This window comes from Macaca fascicularis, chromosome 9 (assembly GCF_037993035.2).
Source record: "Macaca fascicularis isolate 582-1 chromosome 9, T2T-MFA8v1.1".
NCBI lineage: Eukaryota > Metazoa > Chordata > Mammalia > Primates > Cercopithecidae > Macaca > Macaca fascicularis.
The window spans coordinates 125,759,681-125,776,484 of record NC_088383.1 but is presented as its reverse complement, the minus strand read 5'-3'; the positions used below and the strand labels follow the sequence as shown (position 1 = coordinate 125,776,484).

Genomic DNA, 16,804 nt, shown 5'->3' with positions numbered 1-16,804 from the left:
CCTGGGCTGAGGGCCTCAAGGAGGAGCTCATTCCTCAGAGCAAAAATAGGTGCTGCTCTGGCAGAAGGAGAATGAGTGGATCCTGGGTAAGCACTGTATTAGTCTATTTTCATGCTGCTGATAAAGACATACCCGAAACTGGGCAATTTACAAAAGAAAGAGATTTAATGGGCTCACAGTTCCATGTGGCTGGGGAGGCCTCACACTTATGGTGGAAGGTGAAAGGCACATCTCACATAGCGGCAGACAAGAGAAGAGAACTTGTGCAGGGAAACTCCCCTTTATTAAACTATCGGATCTCATGAGACGTATTCACTGTCATGAGAATAACATGGGAAAGACCCAGTCCCATGATTCAATCACCTCCCACCAGGTCCCTCCCACAACATGTGGGAATCACTGTGGGAGCTACAATTTAAGATGAGATGTGGGTGGGGACACAGCCAAACCATATCAAGCACAAACCACTGAACTGCACCTGAGGAGATGTCTTCTATCCCTCTGCAACCCCAGTACTGGATGCTGTCAAAGGCACTGTCATTTACTCAACATCCATTTCCCCTTTATTCCCTGATGGAAGAGCCCTGATTTTGTTCATCCTCACAGAAGGTGACCCTGTCCCCAGCTCAGAGGTAAGCCCAGATCCACTTAAACCAATTAAGGTAACTCCATTGTCCTTGCCCATCATTGGTTTAGACTTCAGAGTGGTCATGAGATCTAGTTCTGTCCAATAGGAAGTGAGGAGAGGTCGGCTGGGGGGCTTCTGGGAAGAAAGACCCACAGGAAGACATATTAACATCTTCTTCCTCTGGACACTGAGTGGCTCCAAAACACACAGGGAGGGGCAGCTGCCATCTTGCTGACCTTCTGAGGTCAAGCTAACAGTGAAACTGGGCAGAGCCACAGAGATGGAGACAGAACTACCTCTGAAATGACTTGTTATTGAGTTAGAACTTTTGATTCTTTGCAGCTGGAGATACCTTAATGGCTACAGAAACTTTCTTGGATAGAAGCGCAGATTTATTCTGCATTACTCCATGGGTGAAATTAAGACCAAAGAGAAAACAGCTATGAGAGGAGGAGCTGCTGACATTTCTCTGAGACGAGGGAATGTGCTGTTTCTTCAGGTCCTGAGTTCCAGTCAAAAGAGATACTGAAACAAGCCGGCTGTCTGGGGTGCAGCAGAAGGGGTTTCTGCATCAACATCACCTTTAAAGTTCCTTCTGACCTTGCACTTCCAGGATTCTGTTGTCAGGAACCAGGATCTAGAATCAGCCGAGGCCTGCTTTCACGCCAGAGCATTCCACAGGATCAGGCTTTTCTATTGTCTATTCATCTGAGTCCACCCTCTTTATTTCCTTGGTTTTAAATTCAGTTTCTCTGATTCTTCAAAAAACCTGAGAAAGCTCCGTGTTTTGCTATCCGTTCTTAGAGTCTTTGAGAAACATTTGAGATATATATATAATTTCTTTTTCTCTCACTTCCTCTCTTTCCCTCTCCCTTTACAGTGCATTTTAATGCACACACAATCACATATGCATGCACGTGCACAAAAACACAAATGATCCACAGGCAGGGATTCCAACCGGAAACCAGGAACCATCCCCACTAGCCTCATATTCCTGTAACCCAAGACTTTCCTGTATCATGGAGCTGTCCAGTAAGATGAGCTCTGGACTTGAAGTGATAGGTGATGTGGGTGTGACTTCCAGCCATGCCACCTCCTGGCTGGGTGGTCCTGGGCAAGTCATTTGCTTTCTGGACCTCAGCTCAGAGCTCACCCAGTGAATTAGTCTCCCAGAGCTTGGTACATAGTAGGTGATTCACAAACGGCAATCAGAAGTCACAGGGCAATGCCAATAGGAGGCCTGCATATGGGCAGAGTGAAAGGGGACTGAGTGTGGGGCAAGGGTGAGCAGAACTAGCGATGCTTCTCAGAAGGCAGGACATGGGTCTGAAAGAGACTGAAATCCATGTATCGACGTACCTTCCCTGAACACTGTTAGGCACCTAGCATTAAGACATCCTTTCCAACCTTGTCCTCTGCTTCTAAACCACCTGTCCCACTTCTGTTGGGTGGATGTTAAATAATCATTTACTGATCCTGTTCTTATTATAAAAGAAAAAACATGTTACCTATTGAAAATGTTGTGGGGGTGGAGAAGTGGGAAGAAAAAAATAAGTCACTGATCTTACTATGCAGAGGCTACTCCTATTGATATGTTAGTGCATTGCCTTCTAGTCTTTTAAATGCACATATTTTGTACGCACATATTTCATAGGTAGAGAAATAGATGAGATTTGTATTTATCTGGATGTGGCCATGCTAATAGATTGCTCAGTCTCTAATCAATAGCAACTGACAATCCTTGGCTCTTTCGTGTTGTCACTGTCCCTGCACATGTATGAACGCCTTTAGTCTTCATCACATCCCCATGAAGTAGGTACAGTTATTATCCCCATTTTACAGGTGACCAAACCAAGGTACCAAGCAGTGCCCAAAGTCACAGAGCAAGAAATCACACCCAGGCCGGTACTCTTAACCCTGACCTCCACTGCCTCTCTTTCTTCCCGGTTTCAGCCTGAAAGACATTCTGTCTCCAGGCGATTTTGCATTTGTCCAACCTCCTGCCATGTGTGGATGGTGAATGTAATTCTGGAGATCCTCCCTCTCACTCTTTGCTGTTGAAGGGAAGGGCATTTGGAGGGAAGTCAGGTGACCTTGGGAGAGGGGCCTGGTTGTTTACATGGGTACACTCAGCATTGCCCTATGTGGACAGTTTCTGGTGTCTGGATTTTGATCATCAGACCTGTCAGTTGGACCTGGAGGGGTCGGCCCATGCGAGGGCTGCTTCTCCCTGGGAGGCTCATGCTGTTAACCCAGCTCCTGGGACACAGGCAAAATCCATAACACTAACATGCCAATTCACAGAGAGAACTCCAGGAGTCCTGGGGGCCTTCTCCCATTTGCAGGTCATCCCCCATTTCCCCCAGCTAAGCCTACTGTGGCAGAGGCTGCTTGGTTACCAGTCTGAGCACCAGAGTGGTAAGAGTTCCAGGTCTCCAACTTTTTTGCTGACCATCCTTAAACAAGTTATTGAACCTTTCCTGTGCCTCCGTTTCCTAGCTTGTAACATGAATATAATACTATTGCCTGTCTCTAGGGTTGTTGGAAGATCAAGTGAATTAAACATAATCCACAATGAGTCACATACTCCTTGGAGAAGGCCTAGAAGGATGCCTGGCATCTAGTAAGAGTTCAATATTAGCTTTTGATATTGGTGCAACTTTATACCTGGACTGGCCCGCCCTCAATTCATTGGAAGTTGTATTCTCCTGCTTTTCATCTCCCACTGAAGACCATGAACTGTGTTTTCCCACCTTTATATTTATCCTTGTGGCCTAATACATAACAGACCCTTAATCCGTGCTTGTTTTAGTGCACAAATGAGTGAATGAGTGAATGGATGAATGAATGAACTCCCACCATGTAGATCTATAAACCCTTCAGAACGGTTTGCAAAGTCTAAGCACTTATCAGATTCTCAAAGGGGCACGAGATTCAGAACAGGCTGAGAGGTGGCGGCAGGCCTTGGGTTATGGGGGTAGAATGAGCCCCACCCACATGGGCCGGTGCCCAGGGGGTGCCTGTGTGCCAAGGCGAGCAGGCTCAGGGAAGGGCAGCCATTCTGAGCTCACTCTGGGGGCCTCAGAAGGCCTTTTGTGGGGACTGACATTTCTTGTCCAAATGTGAAATTCCTTGGCCCCAGCATACAGTGTAATGTGTTTTCTCGAATCAAGTATTTGCTGGAGCTTGTCTGTCTCTGATCTCACAAGCACACCAGCCAGTTTGTTTTGAGAGCTACATTTTCGAGAAAGAGTAACACAATTTAGGAACCAAATCAAATGGCAAGAGCCAGAGTGACGGTTGAGTTAGATACAGCCCCCCACCCTTCCCTGGAAGTGAGAGGCATCGGTCTTCGGGCAGAGTTCAGAGAAAGAGGGAGATAGAAAAAGATTCTAAGGCCTTAAAGGAAACCTGGAAGCAACAAAGCCTCCCTCATTATCCTTCCACTTTAGCACAACTGTTTGATCTTTCTACAGGCTAGGAGCTGTTCGTATGCATACTTTTAGTGGTCATCATCATTATATACGGATGATTTTTCTGCTTTTACAATTTTGTTTTCTTTTTTGAGACAGAGTCTCGCTCTGTTGCCCAGGCTGCAGTGCAACAATCACAGCTCACTGCAGCCTCAACCTCCCTGGGCTCAGGTGATCCTCCCACTTCAGCCTCCCAAGTAGATATGACTATAGGTGTACCCCACCATGCCTGGCTCTTTATTTTTGTATTTGTTGTTTGTTTGTTTTTTGGTAGAGATTGGGGTTTTGCCATGTTGCCCAGGCTGGTCCTGAATTCCTGGGCTCAGGCAATTTGCCCGTCTTGGCCTCCCAAAGTGTTGGAATTACAGGCGTGAGCCACTGCACTTAGCTTCTTCCCCAACCCCCCACTTAATAAGTGACATTTTCTCATGTTACTACACCCCCTTTTTTTTTTTTTTGAGATGGAGTCTCACTCTTTCACCCAGGCTGGAGTGCAGTGGCGTTATCTTGGCTCACTGCAACCTCTGCCTGCTGGGTTCAAACGATTCTCATGCCTCAGCCTCCTGAGTAGCTGGGACTACAAGCATGCAGCACCATGCCTGGCTAATTTTTGTATTTTTAGTAGAGACGGAGTTTCACCAGGTCAGCCAGGCTGGTCTCGAATTCCTGGCTTCGAGCGATCTGCTCATCTCAGCCTCCCAAAGTGCTGGGATTACAGATGTGAGCTACTGTGCCTGGCCACCACCTTCATATTTATGTTTGTAATTGTATTTAATTGTACTCCTGGGATCAATTAACGTTTAAAAATACATGAATAGGCCAGGAGCAGTGGCTAGCACCTGTAATCCCAGCACTTTGGGAGGCCAAGACAAGTGGATCACTTGAGGTTAGGAGTTGGAGACCAGCCTGGCCAACATGGTGAAACCTCATCTCTAGTAAAAATAACAAAAATTAGCCGGGCATGGTGGTAGGCGCCTGTAATCCCAGCTACTCTAGAGGCCGAGTTGTGAGAATCACTTGAACACGGGAGGTGAAGGCTGCAGTGAGCTAAGATCGCGCCACTGCACTCCAGCCTGGGTGACACAGTGAGATTCCGTTTCAAAAATAATAATAATAATAATAATACATGGATAAATATAGTTGTTTTCTTTTGACATAATTTCTAAGAGAAGGATTAACTGGTCAGCGTTTTCTAAATGTTACCATATATGATTTTCCAAAGTATGCAACTCCTTAGTTTACAATGGCTCCATCCATGTATGTATGGAAGTATAGACTCTACCGTGATCTCATTATTAGATGTTATTGTTCTATTGTTTTATAACCTACCCTGTGTTTAATAAGTGTCTAACCATATACACACAGAAATAAATTACTGATGAGATCGGTCATTTTGTTCATATTTTTATTTATCTGTATGTTTCTTCTTGATCATATTTCTTTGTGACTTTTGAGTATTTAGTTCTTGGACTCTCAGAGATACAGATGCATTTACATGTCCACACTTAGGCTCATATGCACGTTACATACCTGTTAGATCACATTGATGCAACCTACTCGGTGTCTATTTTTCTTCTTATCCCCAATTTTCTTAGTTTCTAAAAACCAGAAACTTAACTTTTAAACAGTTTAATATTTTGATTTTTTTCTTTAATTCTTCTTTTGCTCTAAACTTAGAACTTTATCAGGATACTAGACAAAATAGGAAACATAGAAAAAAACAAACCTTTTGGGGGATGAAATAAGTAATTTTCTTTTATTTGGTCCTTTTATCTTTATCCGGATCTTAGGACTTTCCATCCTCGCAGTGAGCTGAGGGGGGATGGGTCAACACAGTGTGTTTTCTGTCTGTTATGAGTGAAGACTGTCCAGGTACAGGCTGGTTAGGGAAGAGTCCACTTCCTTCTCCTCCCTTCCACCACACTGCTAGCCTGGGAAGGACTTCGGTGGAGCAGTTTGGGGGCATTGCCTGGCTGTGTAGCCAGTGGTGACTACATTGCACGTAGCTGACCCCTGCCAGAGTGGGGAGAGGAAGGCCCAGCCCATGTCTCCACCGTGTTGCCTACGAGGGCTGCTCCTGCCCCAACATGAGGCCAGCTCTCTTGGGAAGGTGAAATGAGGTAGCTGGGTGCTTGACTTAGTACCCAGCAGAAAATGAGCAAGCACCATATGATTAGACTCCTAGTGATGCAGCCCTTCTCTACCGAGGAGCTCCTTTCTCTATCCTGGAGCGGGTACCACGTGCCAGACTCCAGACCACACACTCTACACGCTTCGTCTCACTTACTCTTCACAAAAGAAAGAGGACATAGACCCATTTCCTTGAATTCTTTTAGAACGCTTACTTTACTTTCAGACTCTTTGCAGGGGTTTGCCCTCCAGGATCATGGAATCTGTGCCCTGGGAGGTGGGTGCCATAATTATTCCCATTCACAGATGAGGAAAATAAGGCTTTCAATAACTAAGATCACAAACTAAGAAGCAGCAAAGTTGGGATTCCACTCCAGGTCTATGACAGGCAGGATGAGGCAGGAAGAATAAGTGTGATTTTTGTCCTCATTGTACAGATGGGGAGACTGGGCATCAGAGAGGTTAGGTGACCTGTGCAAAGCCACACAGCAAAAGACAGAACCTTTGGAGCCAGGGATCCTGAGCCCAGGTCGGGTGTTATCTCACCACTGATCATAGTGATAACTGCAGCTAGTGAAATGCTCAGTGTGCCAGGTGTCTTTTCGGGGTCCTCTTGGTCCTTACCCAGGAAGAGGGATGTCCTGGAGAGAGGCTGAATGGGACACAGCCCTGTCTGAGCCCACAGGCCTTGCCCTGGTCATCCTGGCCCCACTGCCCGTGGGTTTGCCCTGCAAGATCATGGAATTTGTGCCAGCATACCAGCTTGCCAGCGCCAGGCTGTGAAACAACAGGGCGTCTTTGTCCCTGCTCTGCTGACCACCAGATCGTACTTCCCACACGTAGTCAACATACCTTGGCCAGCTGAGTAGGGAAGGCTGAGAATTTTTATCTTCCTGATTTACAGACTTTCTGAGAAAATTCCTGTTAAGGAAAACATCCTAGCTGGCTTGCAAATGCATACATTCTCTTACAAAGCTCCTGCCTCACTCAGGCAGGTCAGGAGTCATTACTGAGAGTGGGCTATAGGTAATGGCCAGTTATAATGGCTAACATTGATGGAGAGATTCCTTTGTTGCAGAAACTGGGTTAAGCATTATCTAAGGAAATGTTCCAATGGTCCTAGTATAAGAGGGTTCATGTCAACCTTCTTTTACAAGTGAATCAGAGAGGGTACATGAGTCACTCAAGGCCACACAGCTAGGCGGGGATGGAGCAAGTATAATCTAACTCCCCAACCCACATCCTTAACTTCTGCACTCCCTGCCCCCTGCCCTTTTGCTCCCTGAAGCAGAAGATAGGTGAAATTTTCTTGTAAATTTCATACATGAGGGTCCTGGTTGAAGTCTGCCTTGAATTTTGGTTATGTTTGTTTCTCTCTTTTTCACAAGGTCTGAGTGCTTCTTGAGGGCTGGGCCTGTGTCTGGTTAGATTTTATGTGACAGCATGTGTCTGATGAAAGGAGAGAATGACTGACAGAGAGAATGAATAAGGGAGGGAGAGGCTGAAAGAGAATAAATGAGGGGAGGATGAAGGGATGACCAGGTGTGTTGCCTGACTTGCCGTGGGATACTTCCAGAAACATATGACTTTATGACTTTAATGCAAACTTTAGGCCTCAAAGAAAGAGGACATAGCCCCATTTCCTTGAATTGTTTTAAAGCACTTGCTTAACCTCCAGGCTCTTGGCAGGGCCACTTGGTGGTTAAGCAGACTGGCTCTGCCCCTTTTAGCCCCAAGATTTCCAGCAGGTGACTTGACCTCACCACCCTCAATGTCCCCATCTGAAATAGAGGCCAATATAAGTGTGGACTTCTTAGAGGGAGAATTGTGAAAACTAAGTAAGCATATGTGTCAGTCCATTTTTGTGTTGCTATAAAAAAATAGCTGAGACTAGATGATTCATAAAGAAAAGAAGTGTAAATGGCTCATGGCACTGCAGGCTGTACAGAAAGCAAGGCACTGGCATCTGCTTGGCTTCTGGTGAGGCCTTAGGAAGCTTACAATTATGGTGGAAGGCAGATGGGGAGCAGGCACGACACATGGTAGGACCAAGAGCAAGAGAGAGCAGAGGAAGAGTCAGTGAACTGAGAACTCACTCATCACCGAGGGGATGGTGCTAAGCCATTTATGAGGGACCTGTCCCCATGACCCAAACACCTCCCACCAGGTCCCACCTCCAACATTGGAAGTCACATTTCAACATGAGATTTGGAGGGGACAAACATTCAAACCATGTCAGCATATTTACACATAAAGTGCAAATGATAGCAACTGTTATTTTTTTCCTGGGAAAGCAATTTTACTTAGAGTTGATTTTTAAAAATTAATTTGGGTGATGGGTACCTGAGGGGTCATTATAGCATTCTCTCTGCTTTTCTGGATGCTTGAAATTTTTCACAGTAAAACATTTTAGAAACAAGTAATGGAAATCTAAGATGTTAGTTTTGTTGAGAAAACAGATATATTGTGGAATAGAATGCAAAATGTACATGCAACTTTAATTTTTACTTATTTATTTATTTTTTGTTGGTTGGTCCGTAAGTTCATTGTCTTTATTTGAAAAATCTTCATGGAAAATTGTTGTTTAGTTTAGCTCTCAGCAGCCTGATCCTGAGCTCTGAGGAAGCACATCTTCCTTTGAGCTGCCTGATCTTTCTTCTGAGCAAGGGACATTTTGGGACAGTTTCCCCACTGTCACCCACTACTAGTTCTTCTTTCTTCTTCCTTCTCTCTTCTTCCTTTTCTCCTCCTCCTCCTCCCCCTTCTTCTTCCTCCTCCTCCTCTTCCTCTTCCTCTCATTTTTCTTCTCCTTCTTGTTCTTCTTGTTCATGTTCTTCCTCTTTCTCCTCCTCCTTCTTCCTTCCTCTTTCTTCATTTTGCTCTGTCATTCACATTGGAGTGCAGTGGTACGGTCTCAGCTCACTGCAACCCTGACCTCCCAGGCTAAAGCAATCCTCCCACCTCAGCCTCTCAAATAGCTGGGATGACAGGCACACGCCACCATGCCCGGCTAACTTTCAGTTTCTGTGGAGATGAGGTCTCCCTATGTTGCCCAGACTGGTCTCAAACTCCTGGGCTCAAGCAATCCTCCCGCTTGGCCTCCCAGAGTGCTGGGATTACAGGTGTGAGCCACTGCGCCCTGCCCCTCTCTTTTTTTAAACTTCTTTCTTGGGTTTCTTCTCATAGACTAGATTCTGTTGCATAGCAGCATGACTCTCTTCTATACCTCCTCCATGCCTGGAGTTACGCTGTTTTTTATGTATTGAGAGAATTGCTTTTTGTGAGCCTCTTCATCATCTTCTGTTAGGAAATGCATATAATCCACAACATTCTGACCGATGATGTGCTTTCGATGCACTTCTGCATTAAATTCCTTGTTTTCAAAATCATAACCAGGGAATTATTGAGTAACATGAGGGATAGACAAGCCTCCATCTGCAGCTCCCTTCAAGGCCCCCCAAGACTTTATTGCCAGAGGTAGTTTTGGCAAGGCCTGCATCCAAATAGCAGGTGAAGGCACCAGGCTGACCATAAGTGCTTTCTAGATTGTGTTCATCACCAGTCACCTCCACTTAGCCTTCATAGATCTTGCCCATGCCAGACCTGTTGAGAAGCCTGCAGGCCAGCAGCAGGCCAGGACAATGTGCCACAGCATAATTTGTCAGGCCAACCTTCACATCATGTTTTGGTAGCTCATGAGCATAAGGTACACAAACTATCACATCCCCTTCCATACAGGCATAAGCAATGTGACAGACGCTCTCTGTGTTAGTTATGTGAGCGATCATCCTGTATTTGGGTGTGTTGTACTTATTTTTATCCTGTATCACCAAGCATTTCTAAGCACAGTAATCCATTTTACCCTCTTGTCTTCTAAATTTCACTTTGTATCTCTTAAAGCAGGCCTTATTCTTGACAACTTTAACAAACCCCATCCTCCGGAACAGAGACTTGCACCTTTGGCTAGACATAGAGCCTACGACTGTTAAATAAGGCACAAGATTGGAAAGAAACAAAATAGCTAAAGCCGTCCACAGAGAATCCACCTCCAGGCAAGTTTGCTCCTGGTCTCACTGGACCTTTGGTTTTCTCATCTTAAAAAACTGGGGAATAGTGATGTTTCCCTCTCAGTGCCGCTACATGATTCAAGCGAGAGGAGAGATGTGAGGGTGGTTTGTGAACTGTAATTCTGTCTTCTAATTTGATAATTTGTTCATTCATTCAACACGTGTCTTGAGGCCCTGCCATATGCCAGGTGCTGCGCTAGGAGCTGGGGACACCGCTGCACCCAGATGGAGGTATGACAGAGACATACGTGTTCTTGAGCTCAGAATGCCATGGGGCAAATTCTTCCTCTGTCCCTTTCTCCTTAGGTCACGACAGCTGAGTACGTAATCTCTGGGCCGCAGTTTCCTTACCTGTAAAATGGGGAACATTAACAGTATAGTTCTCTCATCTGCATGGTCGTGAAGATAAATGGGGCAATGGATGTGAGGTTCCCAGAGCGATGCCCAGCACATAGCAGTTGTTTGATCAATGTTCATTCTCACCACTGCTGGTAGGAAGAGCCCAGCAAGTGAGGAAGGCTCACCATAAACAGATTTGCAAAATGACTTTAAAGTTTATAAGTACCGTGGAGAAATGAAGTGGCATAATATGATGTGGAACCACAGGTTGGGTGGGGAGCGCCCCTCTCAGGAGCCGCCCTTCAAGGTGAATCAGTGGGATGACACAGGTAGGAGAGCAGACAGCAGGGGGTAAGGCAGGGAGAGGAGCTGGGTCTGCTCTGCAGACAAGGAGACTGAGGCCCAGGGACAAGTGACTGGTCCCAGCTCCCACAGGGCTGCCACCAGGAACCCAGTGATATGATTTGGCTGTGTCTCCACCCAAATCTCATCTTGAATTGTAGCTTTCACAATTCCCACATGTCGTGGGAGGGACCCCGTTGGAAGTAATTGAATCACGAGGGCAGGTCTTTCCCATGCTGTTCTCGTGTAGTGAATAAGTCTCATGAAATCTGATGGTTTTATAAAGAGGAGTTCCCTAGCACAAGCTCTTTCTCTTTGCCCACCGCCATCCATATAAGATATAAGATGTGACCTGCTCCTTCTTACTCTCTGCTGTGATTGTGAAGCCTCCCCAGCCATGTGGAACTGTGAGTCCATCAAACCTCTTTTTCTTCCCAGTCTCGGGCATATCTTTGTCAGCAGTGTGCAAATGGACTAATACATCCAGTGACCCAAAGATAGACAATATTTGGGCTCACTCTTGCAGAAGCCACTGAGAAAAGTGCTGGTTTCCCTGAGAAGTGTAGCAATGAGGATGGTAACTTACACGTACATTCCTAACTCTTGGTGTTTTTGGAGACCTGTGCAAGCATTGTTCTTGGACACTGCTGTTGAAGCTCTCAGACCCCTGGCTTAGGTAACACCCTTATTCTAGGTCATTGGTCTCCTTCTCCTCGGCTGGGTGCTGCCTGCACCTCTCCTCCAGGCAAATACTGTGACCACAGGCTTGCTACCAGGAAGAACACACACAACTGTGCATACATGCCCCAGTGAGTCATCACCAAGTAATCACAGCTAGCACGAGCTATCTTCCACTTTGTATTTTGCAGAAGAGGCCAACGAGGGTCAAGGGTTAAACTGGGCTGCGGGTCAGGAGGCTGGAGTTTGACCCTAGCTCTGTCACTAATTGTGTGACTTTGAACAAGAGCTTTAGTATCTCTGAGCCCATATTTCCACTCCATTATTTATTTATTTTTATTATTCATTTATTTTTTATTTTTTTGAGATGGAGTTTTGCTCTTGTTGCCCAGGCTGGAGTGCAGTGGTACAGTCTTGGCTTACTACAACTTCCACTTCCCAGGTTCAAGAATTTCTCCTGCTTCAGCCTCCCAAGTAGCTGGGATTACAGGCATGCACCACCATTCCCAGCTAATTTTTGCATTTTTAGTAGAGACAGGGTTTCACCATGTTGACTAGCTGGTCTCAAACTCCTGACCTCAAGTGATCTGCCCATCTCGGCCTCCCAAAGTGCTGCAATTACAGGCATGAGCCACCGTGCCCGACCTCCATTATTTATTTACTGGGCCGTTTATTCATTCCATCCACAAACATTTACTGAGTACCTACTGCAAGCCAGGCACTGGGCTGTGGACTGGAGAAGGGGAAAGTCGTTTTTCGCTATAACATGAAACCCTTGGCTCTCATTGTGTCTGGTGAGTTGCAGCCCTTGTGAAAACTCTCCTGGCCACGTGATCATGCCAGTTTCTCTTCTCTGAACCTTTGTCTCACTTTGCATTGTCCTCCTTGAGATGTGGCTTCCGGAATGTCCCGTCTTATTAATGAACCAGCAGCTCTGCAGGGCCAGGGTTTGAGCAGTTCTGAGAATGCGGCTGCGAGACTCACCATAGACGAGCCTTTGCTATTTGAAATACTTACGGAAAATATTTGGATAACCTTCCATTACCTGAGAAGGCATTTCTAAAGTTTACATTGCAGTCCTGAGTGATGGTGATATTCGGAGCAATAATTTCCTCTGGCCCTTGAATTTTTCCCTGAAAGAGTTGCACAGCAGCTCCCATTGTACATGTGAAGGTTGTTCTGGAATGTTAATGGAGAGGCTGATTCACACCAGATGGGCTGAAAGACCAGGGAGGATGTATGCACTGGCCACCATGATTCAGCTGTAAGCTTGGCTTTCTAAAATGCACTGACAGTTGGAGGTCAAGGAGGCTGACATTTGCCCAGGTTTTCTCTGCAAGTTTTTATGTTGCTTTAGCAAATTTGAATCTTGGTCCTGTTATAAATTAGTCACTTTTATGATATTCAGTTCATGGACAGGGTTCTGGTGGCATATCCTAAAGTCCAAAGCAGCTTTGACGGGCAGTGTCCTATGTCAAAGTTCACATTCGAACTCATATCAGTGTTTCTTAAGCTTAACAAAAACATTAAAAAGAAAAAAAATTACAATGGAAAAAGCTACTTATATCTTCTGTGTGCCTTTATCAGCCAAGAAAGTCTTGCGTAGATCCATTCTGTAATTTATAATGTATACAAGGAAATGGCATTTTTGTGGTCCAAATATATAAATTAAATAAGTCATATTCACTGTGGCATATATAGGCCGACTCTAAATGGAATGTTTTACATATATTATCTCCCATAATTATGTTACCTATCATTACTGGGCCCTTTTTATAGGTGAAGAAGCAGACCCAGAGAGGTATGTCCCAGGTCCCCTGAGGTGGACAGAGAGCAGCTGAGCCCACTTGAACCCTGGTCCAGCTGACCCCATGTTCTCTGTCTGCTTCCTCCTGTTGTACTTTTCTCATTCCTTGTCCTGATGCATACCCCGGGACTCACTCCCCTTAGCGTCTGGTCCATCAACAATTATCCTCAGTTTCTTCTGAGCTGGGGGCCAGAGGATTCAGCATGTCCAGTGTGCAGCATGTCCAGCCCTTTCCACAGTTGGCAGTTATTGCAGGTGACAGGGTGCCCTGGCAGTCTGGTGCGGTTAGCTGGGCCTGCCTCTGGACTCTGACTTCTACTTGCATGAATGGATGTGGTGGGGGTTTGTTTGGGGGCTGAAGAGCAGAGAGGGAGTCTGTTGGCAGGGAAATGTCTGTGGGGCTGTGAGTGAACGGGATCCCAGAGAGGGTAAGAAAGGCCTGAAGCTGAGGGCGCTGTTTTCCATCAGTGTTTTGCTCTCTGGGCCAGGCACCGTCCTAGGGTCTGGGGGCTCCAAATGTGGACATGGCTGGCCTCGCTTTGGAGAGCTGGCAGCTAGAGGGGGAGGTGGGTGACCTGAAGCTGGAGAGACCTGAGTTCTTGTCTCAGAGGTTTAGTCTCAGCACTGCAGCTTCTGAGCTCAGCGACCTTTCTGTATCTCAGTTTGATGATCTATACAATGGGGTTAACAATATTACTGGCCTCGGAGTTGTTGTGATAAGTGCTAAGATAGGAGCACATGAGGGTTTGGGCACAGAGAAGCGAGGAGGGGCCTCATGTGATCTTGGAGGGCTGGGTGGTGTCCTGGAGGAAGTGCCATCCACGCTGAGGCCTGTAGGAAGAGATAGGGTTGGTTACCTGGCAAAACTAGTGGAGAATAAGCTTCCAGTGGAGGCACTGGCTCTTTGGGGACCTGAGGGCAGGCCCTTGAAGCTGGAGTGACCAGCAGGAAGGGAACTAGAAGGTGGTGACGTGGCTCTGGGCTGGACCACATTTTAGGACTTGCGTATCCAACCGAGATGTGTAACATTCTCTCCACCTGCTACCACAGTCCACAGCCTGTGGAGGGTGTGGAGCGTAGAGAAGACATGGTATAGAGGGTGCTGCAGTGTACCCACAGAGAGCACTGTGAGGAGGAGTCTTTGGAGGAGAGCTTGAGGGAACTTGGTACAGAGCAACCTCCCACGAGTCTGGGCGTGCCCTGAGACAGCTGGGGCTGTGGAAAGGCATGAACCCCGGGGATCGGCAGAATGTCTGTGTGCTGGGCTCTGTTCCCGCTTCACTTACTGATTCAGCCGGCCCAGCATCAAGGATTTATTAAGTGCCTGCCATGTGCCAGGTGCTGTTCTAGACACAGAGATACAGAGCTGGCAACACAGTCCACGATCTTGCTCTCCTGGGACTCTCTTCCCAGTGGGGGCGGGCCGTAGTTAGATAGAGTGTTCTGAGAGGAGCAAGCCACGTGATTGATTCTCTTGAAGAATGTGTCCTGGGGAGTAAGCCCCCCACCCCCGCGAGGTGGAGCTTTTGGGGAAACGGGAGAGTTGGAAGGAGCTGAGGTCACTGAGGCATCAGGAGGCCAATTTGTGTAGGACCTTGTAGCAGGAGAATGACATGCTTTTACTCTGGCTGCTGTTGGGGAAGAAGACTCCAGGGAGGAAGGTGGGAACCCTTCCTTGATGTGGCGTGCTGGGCCTTGAACCCCAGCCTTGCTGCTGATGGCCAGAGCTTGCCTGAACAGGTGCCTCAGCCTTTGAATGCTTCCCTTTCCTCTCCTGCAAAACCGCAAGGGCCACCATGAGAGCTAGGTGAGACCACAACAGCCCTTCACTGGCGGGCGGGATCGTGTGCTCAGCAGGGCGCGTCGTAATTAGCGTGATGAGCATGAAGACCCTGAGGGCAAATCCCAGGCAGAGTGTGCGCTGCCTTTCATGCTCCCCTGCAAATCAAAAATGTTCTGCTCTCTGCCCCCAGCACTGGGGCCTGCATGTCACCTCACATCCTTCTCACGCACCCTCATGTCACTGTGGCTGGAAGTCCTGTAAGGGCAGGTGATGCCCAAGGCCTTTCCGCAGCAGGAGGCAGATGCGCAGGGGCTGCGGGTTTCTGCTGCTTCTGACAGGCTGCCAAGGCCAATGTCCTGATGCCCTGGTCTGATGGGGAGGAACGAGTGCCTTGAGGACACTGAGGAGGGGCCCCCTGGCCAGCACGGGTATGCCGGGAAGCCTTCCTGGAGTTGGGCAGTTCATGCTGAGGAGGAGAAGTGGTTCTCAGGTTGCTGGTGGTGGTGAGATGAGGGGACGGGTGATCCAGGCATCAAGCACATTTTCATGTCTTTGAAATACCAGCATAAGAGAAGCAGGGGTGGGTGAGAGGGATTGAAGAATCAGAGCGGCTGGAGCTGGAGCAGGGTGGGAGCAGACGAGATCACAAAGCCTGGACTGAAGGGGTGAGACAGGAGGGTGGGGGAGCTGTGGGCAGGCTGTGGCAGGCACACAGGCAGGGAGGGCTTTCTGGAGCCATTAGTGACTTAATGATTTTTACCATGTGCTAGATCCCAAGCTAAGCATGTTCATGCATAGTCTCATCTAATCTTCAGTTTCATGAAGTGGGATCTCCTGTTACACCCATTTCACAGATGAGAATATTGAGGCTCAGATAGGTTAAGTAGCTTGACTGTGGTTTCATACACAACCAGGAACTGTACATTTGAGATTTTTAATGCAGGCAGACAGAAGACAAGTTTGGTGTTTTGAACTTGTCACTCAACCATCACCTGGTCTCCAGGCTCTGGCAGCAGCTCTCTGCCCATTCTGTCATCCATAACGGGGTTGTACGATGAAGCCTCCCCTAGGTGATCTTTGGGAAATGCCACCCATTTCTGGAAATGAGGGATGCTGGTGGTTACAGCCGGGTGGGAATCCCAGCTCCGCGACTCACCTGCTGGGTGCGATATTGTAACCCTGCGGATCCTGTTTCCTTATCTGCAAAATACTAGTTATGGGGAAGAAAGGAGATAGAGGTAAAGCACCAGGCAGGTAGCACAGTGCCAGGCACCCGGAAAGGACCCAGAGACGGTGCTCCTTGGATTCCTATTACTGCCCTCGTTTGCCAAGACAGGGTGGTGGCACCGCGGACCCAGGGGGTCCTGGCCAGGCCCAAACAGGTGCCAGCGGCGCGTGTGTGTGGAGGAGCCGGGGACAGGGAGTATGAATCATTCGCCACTGAAGCCTTGCATTATTAATATCGTTATTCTCAGACTTCTAAGGAGGGCCCAGCGAGATCCCATATATGGAAGGCGCGACTCAGCCTCCGCTGCAAGCACCTCCCTGGGTCCGGAG

General features: G+C 47.4%; 1 protein-coding gene and 1 pseudogene across 5 annotated transcripts in view; one reads left to right on the top strand and one right to left on the bottom strand.

The window, feature by feature from the left end:
* Positions 1 to 16,804, top strand: part of HSPA12A (heat shock protein family A (Hsp70) member 12A) — a 181,727-nt gene that overhangs the window by 91,423 nt on the left and 73,500 nt on the right. The gene's annotated exons all lie outside the window — the stretch shown is intronic.
* Positions 8,821 to 13,193, bottom strand: LOC102115965 (large ribosomal subunit protein uL18-like; annotated as a pseudogene).